This window comes from Anser brachyrhynchus, assembly GCF_964034855.1.
Source record: "Anser brachyrhynchus genome assembly, chromosome: 5".
NCBI lineage: Eukaryota > Metazoa > Chordata > Aves > Anseriformes > Anatidae > Anser > Anser brachyrhynchus.
In genome coordinates, this window is record NC_137699.1 from 44,718,027 (window position 1) to 44,731,286 (window position 13,260).

The window sequence follows — 13,260 nt, forward strand, 5'->3', positions numbered from 1 at the left end:
GGCTAGTTTTTGCACCAGTTGCTTCCATGCATTTACCCTACCGAGCGTTTTCAATGAATTCATTAGTATACCTACTTCCTGTTCACTGAGTAGCCAGACTGAAATAGAAAATCATTACTTTCACTGAAATGGAGTCAAAATGTAGTATAAAATTCTCCTCAGCCAAATTTGAGGAAATTGTATTGTTCCTCATTAGCATTTAGAAGCTAATTTCATAAACAGTGGCCAATTAATTTTTAAACTACCACCGTGAAGCAATACTGTTGTGTTACATAATGAACTAGATGACCTTTAAGGTCCCTTCCAACTCAAGATGCTCTATGATTCTAAGGTTCTATGAAAAGGTGGAGACTGGCACAGAGGAATTAAACCTCAGAGCCTTGATGGGCAAATGAGGAATCTCTTAAGGCACTCTGACTTCTCCTCATTTCCACCTCTTGCCCTTAAATTAGCTACAGAGGCGTTCTGTTTTCCTGACCCACATCAATTATTTGTTTTTGTCTTTGTTCTTAAGATTGTACCTACAATTTTCAGATGCAACAGACCAAAGCTGTGTGAATTCATGTTCCTTTTTTTTTTTTTAAAATATTCGTTGTGTCATCTAAAGAATCCCCATGCAAAGGAAAGTACAAGTCTGCCTAAAGAGCTAACCACACAACAGACAAAATTAAGCAGCACAGTTGCCAGCATACACATATATTACATTTACAAATCCTTGTGTATACAGTTACCTTTAACTGTGTCCGCTGACTAAGATCTTGTACACAGCAAAAGACAAATATGGAAGAGTTGTGGTATTGTGGGCTTTTGGCTCAGTCAGAAAACACATCCCACATGGTAGTGTAGAAGCAGGTGAAGAAAAGGTTGAGTGAAAATGCACAAACAAGTCAGGCAGAGGTGACACCACGACAACAAGATGGGGTGCAAACAGAAAACAGTTTGCAGTGGTCGTCTGAGCTCTGTGGCCATGTTCCTCAACACCAGCTACAGCCACCCTGACTGTAAAAGACTTAAATCAAGAAATGCCCTGAAGGCAAAGACAAATCTTGATTTTTAAGCAGCTGTGAGAAAGAAGAAAACAAGTGGTGATAGGGTCAAAAAGCAACAGCAGGGAAAGACATAAATAGCAATATTCTGGCCCATATGCAGGGATGATATTTGAGTATGGTAGAAGAGAGGAGGAAGGTACCTGGTTAACATTATTGACCCAACTGGCAAGTTTTAATTCTGTAGCCAAATCTTTAAAAACATCTGAGACCAAAACAAATAAGGATGTACTGGACTCTAGGTGCTCAGGAATGACTTTTGTTATAAAGCCATCCCTGTTTTGTCAAAGAAGTTGTTGTTAGGACATCTTTGCTCAGCCTAAATGACCTGTGGTGTTCCTGCAGCCGTGCACCCAGCTGAGAAGAATGATTTGCAGTGAAATGCAGGCAGAATAAGCAGGGAGACCTCGCGGGGCAGAGTATAATCCACACTGTGTAATTTTGTAGTGTAAGCAGCAGAGGACAGACCCTTTCAGTCTGTTCTTACCTTCAAAAGTCCTGAGGTTCCCTGGCAACACTGTCTACATTTGTTCTCGATATAGGTAGCCTGCATATATATAGCTCCATGTAATATTCCCAGCAGTAATAACTATTTTCCCAAGAGGGGTTCGTGGAATCATATATGTTTGACTTCAGTTGAATTATTCATGTGTCAGAAGTTAAACACATGTAGAGTAGTGTCTGCAAGAACTGAGCCCAAGTGCATACCTCTGTGTAGAAGAAAAAAAAAAAAAAAAAGGCTCTATTTGCAGCTCTCCTACATCCATATGATAGGATATACACTCCACTGCAAGTATCACTGTCCCCCTTTTACTGCCAAAAAAAACCCCAACAAATCTCTTCCAGATTATTATGAGTACACAGTTCATTGTGAAAGGGAGCATAGCTGTTTTGTAGAAGGAAGCTATTTGTTCAGATTATACCCGAGGGAAGGTGGAAAACATTTGAGATTTTTTCCCCCCTCAAAGATGTGATGTTCACAGAAGGTACTAAGGTCTTTTCTTATCTGCAAAAAAATTCTAGATTTTCATGTTGCCACAACTCTCTACCCCACCCCCAAAACTGCTTTGTAAACACATTCAGGCCTATGTTTACAAGATGTTGAAATATTTGTTCTAAAATTAAAATTTCCAAATGATAATGGGTTCTCGCTTATAAGAAAAGAATCCTAAAATAGTGAAGACAAGAATGAAAGCAAAAATCTGTGTATGTTATCTTAGCACATTTGCCAAAATTGCAAATGAAAAAAAAATAAAATAGAGGCACAGCTGATCTCATATGAGTGCCCATCCTCTGCTTATCTTAGGGGGGAATTCTATTAAATGGCAATCCAGAAGCTGTTTCCATACTTTTCCAGTACAAAGAGGGAGCAACTTTAAAGCTAGAAAACAAAAAAACAGAGAATATATGAAATATTTCTGCTTGACTCAATCAGCCCTTTCAGCCTGTCACCAGGGGTGGACATGGAGAAGGTAGCAACAGCACCGAAAAGGTTGCCCTTGCTTGGCAAGAGATAGTATTGCCAAATTCAAGGACAACACCAAACAAACTCAGGAGATCTATTTCTGGCCTGAAAAGTAAACAAGTCCCAAGCCCAGAGCATGTGCCCTTGGGCCTTGCATGTTCATTTATCACAGGAGAGAAAGTAAGGTATTTAATAAATCCGATAATGCTGTTCTACATTTTGCTGTTACTCTCCCCACTTCCTATCATCTCCCTATTTTCCTTACTTGGATCACCTTCAAAAATGTACCCTGGTCCTGCCTAAAGCATGGCCCGCTTACAGCTGTAGCCATTGCTCTCCCAGAAAGCCACTGTTCACCACCCTTTGTCTGCTGAGAGGTAATTTTGTGGAGACATCTGGGGATTTTCTCTTTAGCAGATTTATTCACAGGCCTCTTCCAAACACTGAAAAATTGCTGATGTAAAGTCAAACTATTTCCTATTCTTGCACTTGCTCAGTCATCTCCCTTTGTGCCAAAATCAACGTTATGGATAGACACAAATTTTGCTTATAGTTCTGTTGGCTCTCTCCAAGTCTGTCTGTAGTCACTTCAGACTCTCTGTGGAGATAATCACTTCCTTCACAAAATCATTGGACAGTTCTGGATTTGACTGTCACCACAGAAAAATCTTATTAAAATACTGATTTTTTCTATTTTCAGTGTTGAATTTATTTTCAGCATGAATAGTAACACTTGCATGTAAGATAGATGTCCAAGACAAAAAATAAGATGACTGCTTTCCATAAATTTTGTTGGGCTTGGCAGAAGGCACAGCTGTGCCTGTAAATTTATGGGTTAAATCCTATTGTCTCATAAAATACTTGAAAAATCATATCTCATTTTTTTGTGCACATTTATTTTAGGCTATGATAGGCTTAAATATTACCAGGTTCTGTAGGAAAAAAAAAGTCCTCAAAGGAATCTATGATTCTTGGTTATGACTGAAGCTGAACGGAGAACAGGAATTTAATTTTATGGAAATTTCCAGGTTCTGATACTTGCTTCGACACAACATGAAACAAAGCCCTTCAAAAAGAAAAAGAAGAGAGAGGAAAAGAGAGAACACTAAAAGTTTCTAGAATGCTGGAGATTTTAATTAAGGTTTGTGACTGGAATCAGGCTCTGCATACTGAGTTATCATCTGCTCTGCAACGACGTTTCATCTTCACTAAAAACTCCATTCTAGACTTACTACAGTGTCCTAACAAAATTATAACTGGAAGTAGAAAAATTCTGCAAAAGCTTTTTATTACAACAAATAAATTTCTCAGAGAAGTTATTTCTTCAACAGCGCACAACATGTCTCCATTTGTTAATTTTTCAAAACTGTGTATGATTTCTAAATAATGCATCAGAATTACATCAGAATTGCATCAGAAATACAATGAAGCCACCGTTACTATTTCTCCTTGAATATTCCATGTTCCAAAAATTACAACACTCAGGAGATACATCATAACTCACATCTTGATCTTTTTGGTATGCCAATGAGCTGTGCTGGCAGACTTGACTTGAATCCAACTCTTTAAAGTCTGCCGTGCCTGTTCATTCTTATCTGGGTTACTATTGACCACGAGACAAAGTTCACCATTCAGCCTTTTTAGAAACAACCTTTTGAAAGTACAAGATATTTTGAGAAGCAAACAGAGGAAATGAATGAAGTGGCATGAATGGCAATTGGCAGTGCACGCGTTTCAGAGGGTGCTCCAGAGGGAGGGGCTGAGACTACAGTTCTGTTTTGCAAGGACCATGGTGACCACGAACCCCACAAAACAACTGGCCACTGAATTTCTGGATACCTGACAATATGGATAGTCTGCTCTGGGTTAACTTCATGTAAGTGTTTCGTACTGAATAGGAAAAGCTCGGTAAGCATGACATGGAGCTTTACCTGTCTATCTCAGTAGGAACAGCTGTGGCTTGGTGCAGGCACAGAGCTGGACAAATATCCAAAAGAGCTACAATGTCTTCTGCTCTGTCACTGAACACAACAACCTGCTGCTCAGCAGAAGTTTCTCTGATGATCTGGAAGGGAAGCACAGATTCGTGCCAAAAAGAAATCTGCTGACCTGACACAGGGACTGTTCTCCCACTCTGATCTTATAAGTACACAGGTGAGCAAGTATTAAATGTGCAGGAGCTCCATGATGTCTCCTCGGGAATTGTTCTCACTTGTTCTCATTGATTAACAATGCTTCATTTGGCAAATGTCATTTCAGTAAGTAGAAAGACTTCTGTTCCTTTATGCTTCTGTCCTTATTTCTTAACCTGTCTTACTTCACACTTTGTGTAAATTCAGCAATGACTTCTTTGGATTCTTCCTTCAGCCCATTCTCTGACCTTCCCAAAGGCTATCTCCACCCGAGAGCTGTCAAAGTTTTCTGACAGCACAAACCACACACCATACTGCCTTCTCCTTGAAGTTCTTGGAAATTTTCCATTTTCTACCCAACTCACAAATACCAATTCCCATCAGTATTGTAATACCATGCCTCTTTTTGTAGCACACACTGCTATCCCTAATCTCCAACTTGTGGGGTTTTGCCTACTTTTTAAATGTCTAGCTTTTAGGTTAGGGAAAGTGTTTTAGTCTTGCTCTTGGACGGTTTCAAGCTCGCAGTTGATACTTAGCAAAACAGAAATAACAGTCTGCATTTTTATTGTATTATTGTAGGAAGAATGTGCACAAAAGGTCAGACTCTATTGCCCTGTGTCTTAGCTGAAGTCTTCAGCTGCCATAGGTTTGCAGAAGCCAGAATCAGTCCCACCCAGGGACGGTCTCCTATCCCTGGTAGTAGTTCACACCGAGTTTCAGCCAGAACTCCATCCTGGGGCAGAGAAGCGCCTTTCTCTGAGTATTTCAGCACTTCCTCTTCTGTCTGGAACTTCTAAAGCATCATAAAGAAGGAATGTATTAGTGGCTGTGAAAGCTGACTGAAGCTTTTTACGTAAAGAATGACTTGGTGTGAATAACTATATCTGGTACTTTCCTTACAGCTCAGGTTATTGGAAGATGTGGCTACATGATACCTCATGAACTGGACACTAATTCCTATTAAAAAAAAGAAAAAAAAAGTCAAAAATGTGCCCCAGATGAATCCCTGGGACTCATAAAATGATGAAAATATCCCTTCTACTTTTTTAAAGATTATTTTTTTAAATGATGAAGTTACATGTTTTTTCAACTGATCGTGGTTTCGAGGACTGATACACAAAGGCTGGATGTTTGGAACTGGCAAAGGTATACTGAGTAGACAGTAAGTAACATTTTTAAGGAGATATACAAGTGATATATAGTAGGCCTCTATATTGCCATGGTCTACATACCTGTATATCAAGCATCCACTTTTGATTTAGAATGCTAAGTATCTCTCTATGTACATATTAAAACTCTGACAACACGCTTATGTGCACTTGGGCTAATCTTGATATATTTATTTTCTATAAGACAGGTGCCCACATACTGGATACTTTATTTATATTTCTATTGAAGAAATATCATTGGTGACCTAGGAAGCATTTGAAATACAGAACGCTGGGAAAGTGTGATGTAGAAATAGTAGTACTCTTTTCTGAAATTCTTCTTACAGCCACAATTGTAGGGGCAAGACCTTAAGCTAGCTGGACTTTTGGTTTTATCAACTATTGTTATCATTATGTACATAAACAGAATTATATTTTATGCAGAAGAAACATTCTCAGAAACAAAGCAAGTTGCAAAAATTAAGTCATATGGTTAGCACTTAAACAAATCTAGCCCTTATAGGAGATGCCATTAGAATGCTCAGTGCAAAAGTATCAGTGGTTGTAAATGGTTACACCAGTAGAGCAAAATACTAGAAGGACTTGAATCTACAGGATTCTGTTAAACAGGTATTAAGCTAACAATATTTTATTTGTAGTTTAAAATGTTGTTATTGTGTATAATATGGAGGAGGGTGAATGGTTTCCTTGTATTTCTCTTGAGCAGCACAGCCCAGAGTATTTAGCTCACACTTTTGAGAATTGCTGCAGCTGTGTCAGATTCAGATTTTCTGAGAATGCTAAAAGGCAAATAAATGAGATTATACATGAAGAGGACCGTCCATTTTTTCCAATTCCTTGGGGTATTCACAACTTGTTTCAGAAGACAGAGGATTAGCTTTCCCTTTATACCTTAGAGAACTCTTAATTCACCTAAGGAAACCAACTGTTCATCTGGACCTAATTTGAGTCACTAGATATGATGGTAGTTTGTATAAGTGGAGATAATCAGACCTTCTCATGTGTTGGATTCTGGTCTGCTTGCAGTCTATTTCAATAACAGTATTAAGCTTAGCTCTATAGTTCCCTGACCTTTCTTTGCAGAGTGTTCACAGGGATGAATAAAGAACGCATAAAGGGTTTATGGTAACAGGACTTGTGGCAAATACTACAGGGTAAAGCAGCAGGAAATACTCCCTTGTTTCACCCTCCTGTTGCATATTCCTCTAGCAGCCAGCTCAAGTGAGGTCATGCAATCTGCTGACCAGCTGGCTTTCCCACATAAAGTTTCCTTTAAAAAGTATCATTTAGACTCATGCCAGCTGCTGCTGTCATTACTTTTCTACAGTCATTGAAATGCTGAAATGAAATGCTTTGACTGAAGTCCAAAAGCAAGACTGTTAATTCAAAAGTACTTGATTTTGATTAGAGTATATAACTGCTTGACAAATACATTCATAAATTCAGAGGTAGAATTGCAGAACTTCAAAAACCAACAATAGCTAAGAATTTTTAAATACCGTTACAAACACTGCTGTTCTGTATTTGTTAACCTAAATACTGGAAGATGTTGTTAAGGAATGTCATGTCTGCTACTGGGATTATGTGAAGATTAATTTCATTAATTTAAATATAAACAAATATATTCATTTCTACCATCTCTTCAATTTTAAAAATTCTGTTAAAGAATAGTCTGTCTCTTGCAAATGGAACTCTTCTACTTTACATCTACCTTTTATATTCTTCACTCACAAAATGATGCTAATAGTATAACACTGAAAATACATTCCAATACACAAGGAGGGGAGAGTTTACACCCTGTTCATCTGAACTCCATAACGTCTAGATGATTATAAACATATATTTTTCTTTCATTAGGCATCAAGAGCTCATAGCATTTCCCAGTACAATTTCATATTAGTATCAAATTCAAGCATATACATATCTTGCATATGAAAGATGTACTTTGTTAATGATCACCAAATGTCAAAAGGAAAAAGCTTAGCTGATGGCTCTCATGAGGATGACAAATCTACCCACATAAATCACTGACTGACTGATCTGATTGTTGTAAGGAGAATACTGTGGAAAGCATAAAGCTGTGGCACTTACTAGTGATATTTATGGTAGCACAATGCCGACTTAAAAATTGTCTTAGTGACTATTTTCAGTAGCCAGTTGCCAAAGATTTGACTTCAATGTAATTAGGCTTTATTCTGTTTTTATATTTACTTTCATATATACATCTATCACGTCAGTGATCAGGAACAGATTAGTGAGACAATATCAGCATATTGTATCCATATGGCAGGAACAGAATTAAAGAGAGAGAAACATACTGAAGACAGAGAATTCAGATCTGGGTTAACATGAAGCTTCAGACCTGAACCTGAAGTTCAGATTTGTGCTGGAAGCTAAACCCTGTCTAGAGTATCAGATCTTACCCTGCAGTACCAAAAATCTCACAGGCCAAATGAGTAAAGTTTCAGCTCACTGCTAAAAGAAAATCACAAACTCCTTAGTATCTTCACTTTGATACACCAGGCATCTAATTTCTATAAACCCGCATTACATTGCAAAATTAATGAGTTACATCAATTTATGCCAGTCTGAAAAACTGTATCCCTTCAAGTTCAACTGAATTCAACCTGAAAGAAACATATGAGAGAAGGTTGGATCTCAGCTGCTTTAGGCTAGAACTAAAATGCCATTCTGTCTCATTTTCCTGCCTCTTCCTGCATTTGGAAGAGGCAGGAAATTCCTTTTTCCAAATTCTACTTGAGCAGCCTGCCCTTAAAAAACCCTGAAATACAGACAATGAGATTACAAGAACCTCATGTATCCTCTTTTGCATCCCAGAACAGCCCTCAGAAGTTGCCATTTGTTGTCATTTACCCACTTTCAGGTGAAAACACTGGCTTTTTCCTTGCCCCTTTCTCCCTCTGGACAATTTTAGTTCTCTAGCTATGTTGTTTAACTTACTAAAGTGTTTGTTTGGGGCAGTACTTGAAATGAAAGACATTATAGAATTTAACATTCTATAGTATTGCCTCATGCTTCTCTGAATACATAATATCGTTGACACAAATGGCTGAACAAAAAAAAAAAAAAGCCATGAGAACTGAAGATGTGTGGGCACTGAAATATTTCAAGAATTGAATAATGCTTTCCTTTATCTCTTAAGTCTGACAGATGACAATGTTTCTTGAACGCTTCAGGACTGAATGATGGAGAAGATGAAAAAGCCATTTGAGAAATGCCTTTCTTATTCCAAATCTTTTACTTCACATTTCAACAGTATGCCCAAGTTGGATGTAATGTTTCTTTCACTTATGGCAATGCATAATCCACAGAAATGGTACTGGTCACAATTCAGTCCCATCCTCCCCCTCTCCAAGTAATGATTGTAAGTTTAAACTTGTCTTTGGGAAGAGTGATCTCTAGGAAATGTTATTTTATTGTAACTTCTAACAGTGGATTTCAATGATATTAGTAATCGGAGAAGGCTGTGGTTTTTCTCAGGATGGGGAAATCTCTAGTGTTTCTAGTAGCCAAAAATCTTCAGACTTCTAGGAAATGTCCAGACTCCTTTAACTCTGCAAAGGGCCAGAAAATGAAATTCCTCCTTGAACAAAGCCAGCAAGATTCTGCTCACAACAAAGAACAGCTTACCAGTGTAAGCTGCTCTCTTAATTTTGAAGAAGCCCAGGAAATAATAAGATAAACATTTTTCTTATATTTGTTTATTTCAGCCCTTGTCCTCTCAGGTGTGGACCATGTCTACTTATGGCAAGAACAACCCAGGAATTCAGTGGCTGTCTGCACTGACCCATACCCAGTTGGCCCTGGGGCCAACTTGCAACGTGAGCCAAGGGCTGAAGGGGATGGTCTTGTCCTCACTTAGTGAGGATACACAGAACAGCAGCTGAAATGAAACACAAAATGGCAGTTTATCTTCTGAAATTGCAGCAACAATGGCTGGGGAACAATCCTTGTTGATGCCTCAGAATAAGGTCTCCATCCTCTCTATCTAAATAGCAAGCTGTTTTGTTTTGTTTTGTTTTTTAGCATTCCTGTTCTATCCAAAGATATAACAATGCTATGTGCAATGACATGCAAATTCACCAAGATCTATCCAGAGTGAAGGACTTTGGATTAATGAAAAAGTCCTTTCAGTACTTACAGGAGACTTGCAAAAAAAACAATATTTTACATCCGCAGATAGTGTTAGGACAAAGGGAGATGTTTTTAAACTAAAAGAGGGCAGATTTAGATTAGGCATTAGGAACAAGTTCTTTACTCAGAGGGTGGTGAGGTGCTGGAACAAGTTGCCCAGAGAAGCTGTGGATGCCCCATCCCTGGAGGTGTTCAAGGCCAGGCTGGATGGGCCTTAACGCAACCTGGTCTTGTGCAAGGTTTCCCTGCCCATGGCAGGGGGGTTGCTAACTAGGTTGTCTTTAAGATCCCTTCCAATCCAAGCCATTTTATGATTCTATGAAAATCTCATATTTTGGAAATATAGTGTTTGCCTGAGCCACACTGAAACCAGCATCTTCTTTGTTTTTTCACAAGCTCAAGATTCCAGATGATTTTTTTGGGATGTACACTTTCTGTGCAGCCTCCAAAAGTATATTCCCTGAGCTTGCAGCTGCTGAATGAAATTGATATTCTGAGCAGTGTCATCAGCTGGCACAGGCTGATCCAGATGGATGGGTTGCTCTAATTCTAATAGCCTAGAAACATCCTTCAGGGATGCCCAGTGAGAGGGAATCTAGAAGTCATGGGATACCTACCAGAGTCAGTCATATGCTCCTCTGCCTATATACTGGGCACATAAAATCAAGAACTGTCAGACCTATTATGGTCAAATTTAATGAAAATTTGCCTGTAACACAGGCAAATTTTAAGATTAAGGAAAGTAAAATGTCTAAAAAATTACCTGCATTTCAATTTCCGACCAGGTATATTTTGCCCTTTATGGGTCATTAGCTATATTCTAAGCAGATCTTCCACATAAAAAATGTTACATAAGCCATGAATGATACAAGATACTTTAAGAATCCACCTTCTGTTTGGCTAAGATCTTAATTTCCTAATACTCTACAATATATCTCAAGGATATATCTATTTCACGGTATCATATTTTATAAAAGTGGCAGCACTGCATTTGCAAGAGTTGCATGCAAAGGCAGATCACCTTGCTTCAGATGTCTTGTGAAAACACCTATTTTTCCTTTGCAGTGCAGCGTGTAGCAGGGAAACAGTGAGTCAAGAAAGTTTCCTTTCTAATAAAATTGAAGCTTCATATGGAAAATTACCACATGAACAAATGAAACTTTAGTAGAAAGACCTCAAAGAACTCAGGGAAATTGCCTATCCTATACCTAAAGACAAGTGATTAAACTCAATAGTATAAATATAATTTATTATGACCCAAACTGTAAAGAGTTTAAATTGCTTAAAAATGTGTGGGTAAAACCTATTTTTAAACAAGGACATCTCTAAAGTTTTTTTCAAAAATAATTTAGATGCTGTTGTAGTTCCTTACTACATGTGGTCAGTTTGAAGCAGACCAAACTTTGTTCTAATATGACCATGAACATTGCTGACTCCTTAAAAACAATGATTACAGCGATCATGTCTGACATTTCAGCAGCATCAGCAGAATTTGTAAGAAATACAGTGCTTTTATTTAAGGGACAATTTGTCCCCAAGAGGGACATATTTTGCATTTAGGCAGGGGCTTATAAAATAGCAAATCTAACACCTTTTTTTCTGCCTCCATGCCTGGCTCCACTACAAGAAGCCATGAAGAGACTGCTGTGGGATGGAGGAGACCATGCCTACAGCCTGTGCTTGAGTGGTGGCAAAGGTCTGCACAGAAGATCTAGGAAGCCTTTTCCAAAACTTCCAGTGCTGTCAGTCTTGGCTCCACGGTAGGAGCCTGAGCCCCCTTCCAGCAGAGTGGTGAAGTCCAGTCGGGCTGCAGACCTGGAGTGCACAGCCTTACCCTGGAAAGGTTCCTGCAGCTCCCTGAGCAAGAGCTGCAGACACTGGAATCTGCAGGCGGCTGGAGCGAGACACTGCCTGGCAGTGTTACATCTGGCCAGGTTCAGAATCCAGGTCAGGTTCAAATTCTCTGAAAGTTTGTTAAATCTGAGACATTTTGGACAAGACACTCAAGACTCAACAAAAAGGCATTTTTAAATGAAATTCTTTCACTGTGCAATTCACAACAAATACTAACTGTGAGTTAGCTCATTATGTAAACAGCAAAGTGTTGAATTTTGGCTGCCTTCAATACCTCTACTCTACTGCACTTTCTAACCAGAATATCAGTCTCTAGTATGATTTTAATTAACCTTCTTTCTCTTGATACTTAAGTGAGTGTTATCACAGTCTGATTTTTTTACAGTCACTGTTAAATGTTATTCCCCACAAAGCCCTTAACACAGGAAAAATAAGTCCATTTTGAAGCCCAAGGATAAAACACCAGGTGTAAATACAGGGGTATTTGTGGATGCACCAAAATATGAACTTAATTTTTTGAGCCTTCATTCTTACCATCTATGCTGGCCTTAGAACCTCTGTCTCCATCTTTTTCCCCTTACTCCAGCATTACAGTCTGAACTCCACATTTTCATCTTTCGGCTGCATGTATTTAATTATGAGTCATTATCCCAAAAGAAGAACAAAGTGATTATACTTCCATGTGAATTTGCAAAATGTTAATCTGGTTATAGATACACAAATGAAAATAATGTATGAGCATATAAATAGAAAACAAAAGCTTTATTGTGGCTTCTTTGAAAGTCTGGAATGCATCTCAGAAGACAAAAAGGAAACCAAGAAAAGTCTTGATTCCAGCTGATAAATGTTTGTTCTCTAAAGGTTTTAATCCACGCCAGAGAAGGATAATGAATCATGTCCAACATCAGTGGCTAAATCTATTAATTCCATTTTTATTTTAGGGATAAAAATACTACAGCAAAATTCATCTAAAAATGAGCTGTAAAGGTGTTTAACTAATCAGCATATAAATAAAAATAGCTAGGACTTATCAGTGTTAAGTGTTGAAATATTTTGAGAATTTACATGGTCCTTAATATTATTATTTTCCCTTAACTGTGGTTGGGTTTAGTTGTCGTTGTTTGTTTGTTTTTTAATTTCCATTAGCTGAATGTGGATTTTGAAATAGGATCACTTATTACGGAGCTGCTTTTGAGGGTCAGAAATATATAAACTACATTCTCAGACCTTCTTCTCTTCCCTTGCATTACACAATGTTTCCCTAGTGAATAATGAATCCCCGCAAGGGACTTTCCAGACCCATTTTCTGTGATTGTGTCCAGCTATTCTGTGCCCCAGATAAGCAATATATCCACAATATGGAAAAAATTTCTTCCCATTCTTAGTTTGTGAGAAGAGGCAAATAGGACTTCTAGAAGGGAAAAAAAAAAAAAAGA

General features: G+C 38.2%; 1 long non-coding RNA gene across 1 annotated transcript; it reads left to right on the forward strand.

The window, feature by feature from the left end:
• The first annotated feature begins 9 nt into the window (after positions 1–9).
• Positions 10–12,919, forward strand: LOC308195740. Its single transcript, XR_013951793.1, has 4 exons — positions 10–4,665; positions 5,549–5,792; positions 8,979–9,200; positions 11,598–12,919. It is a non-coding gene; the product is annotated as an uncharacterized lncRNA (long non-coding RNA).
• Positions 12,920–13,260: the final 341 nt, after the last annotated feature.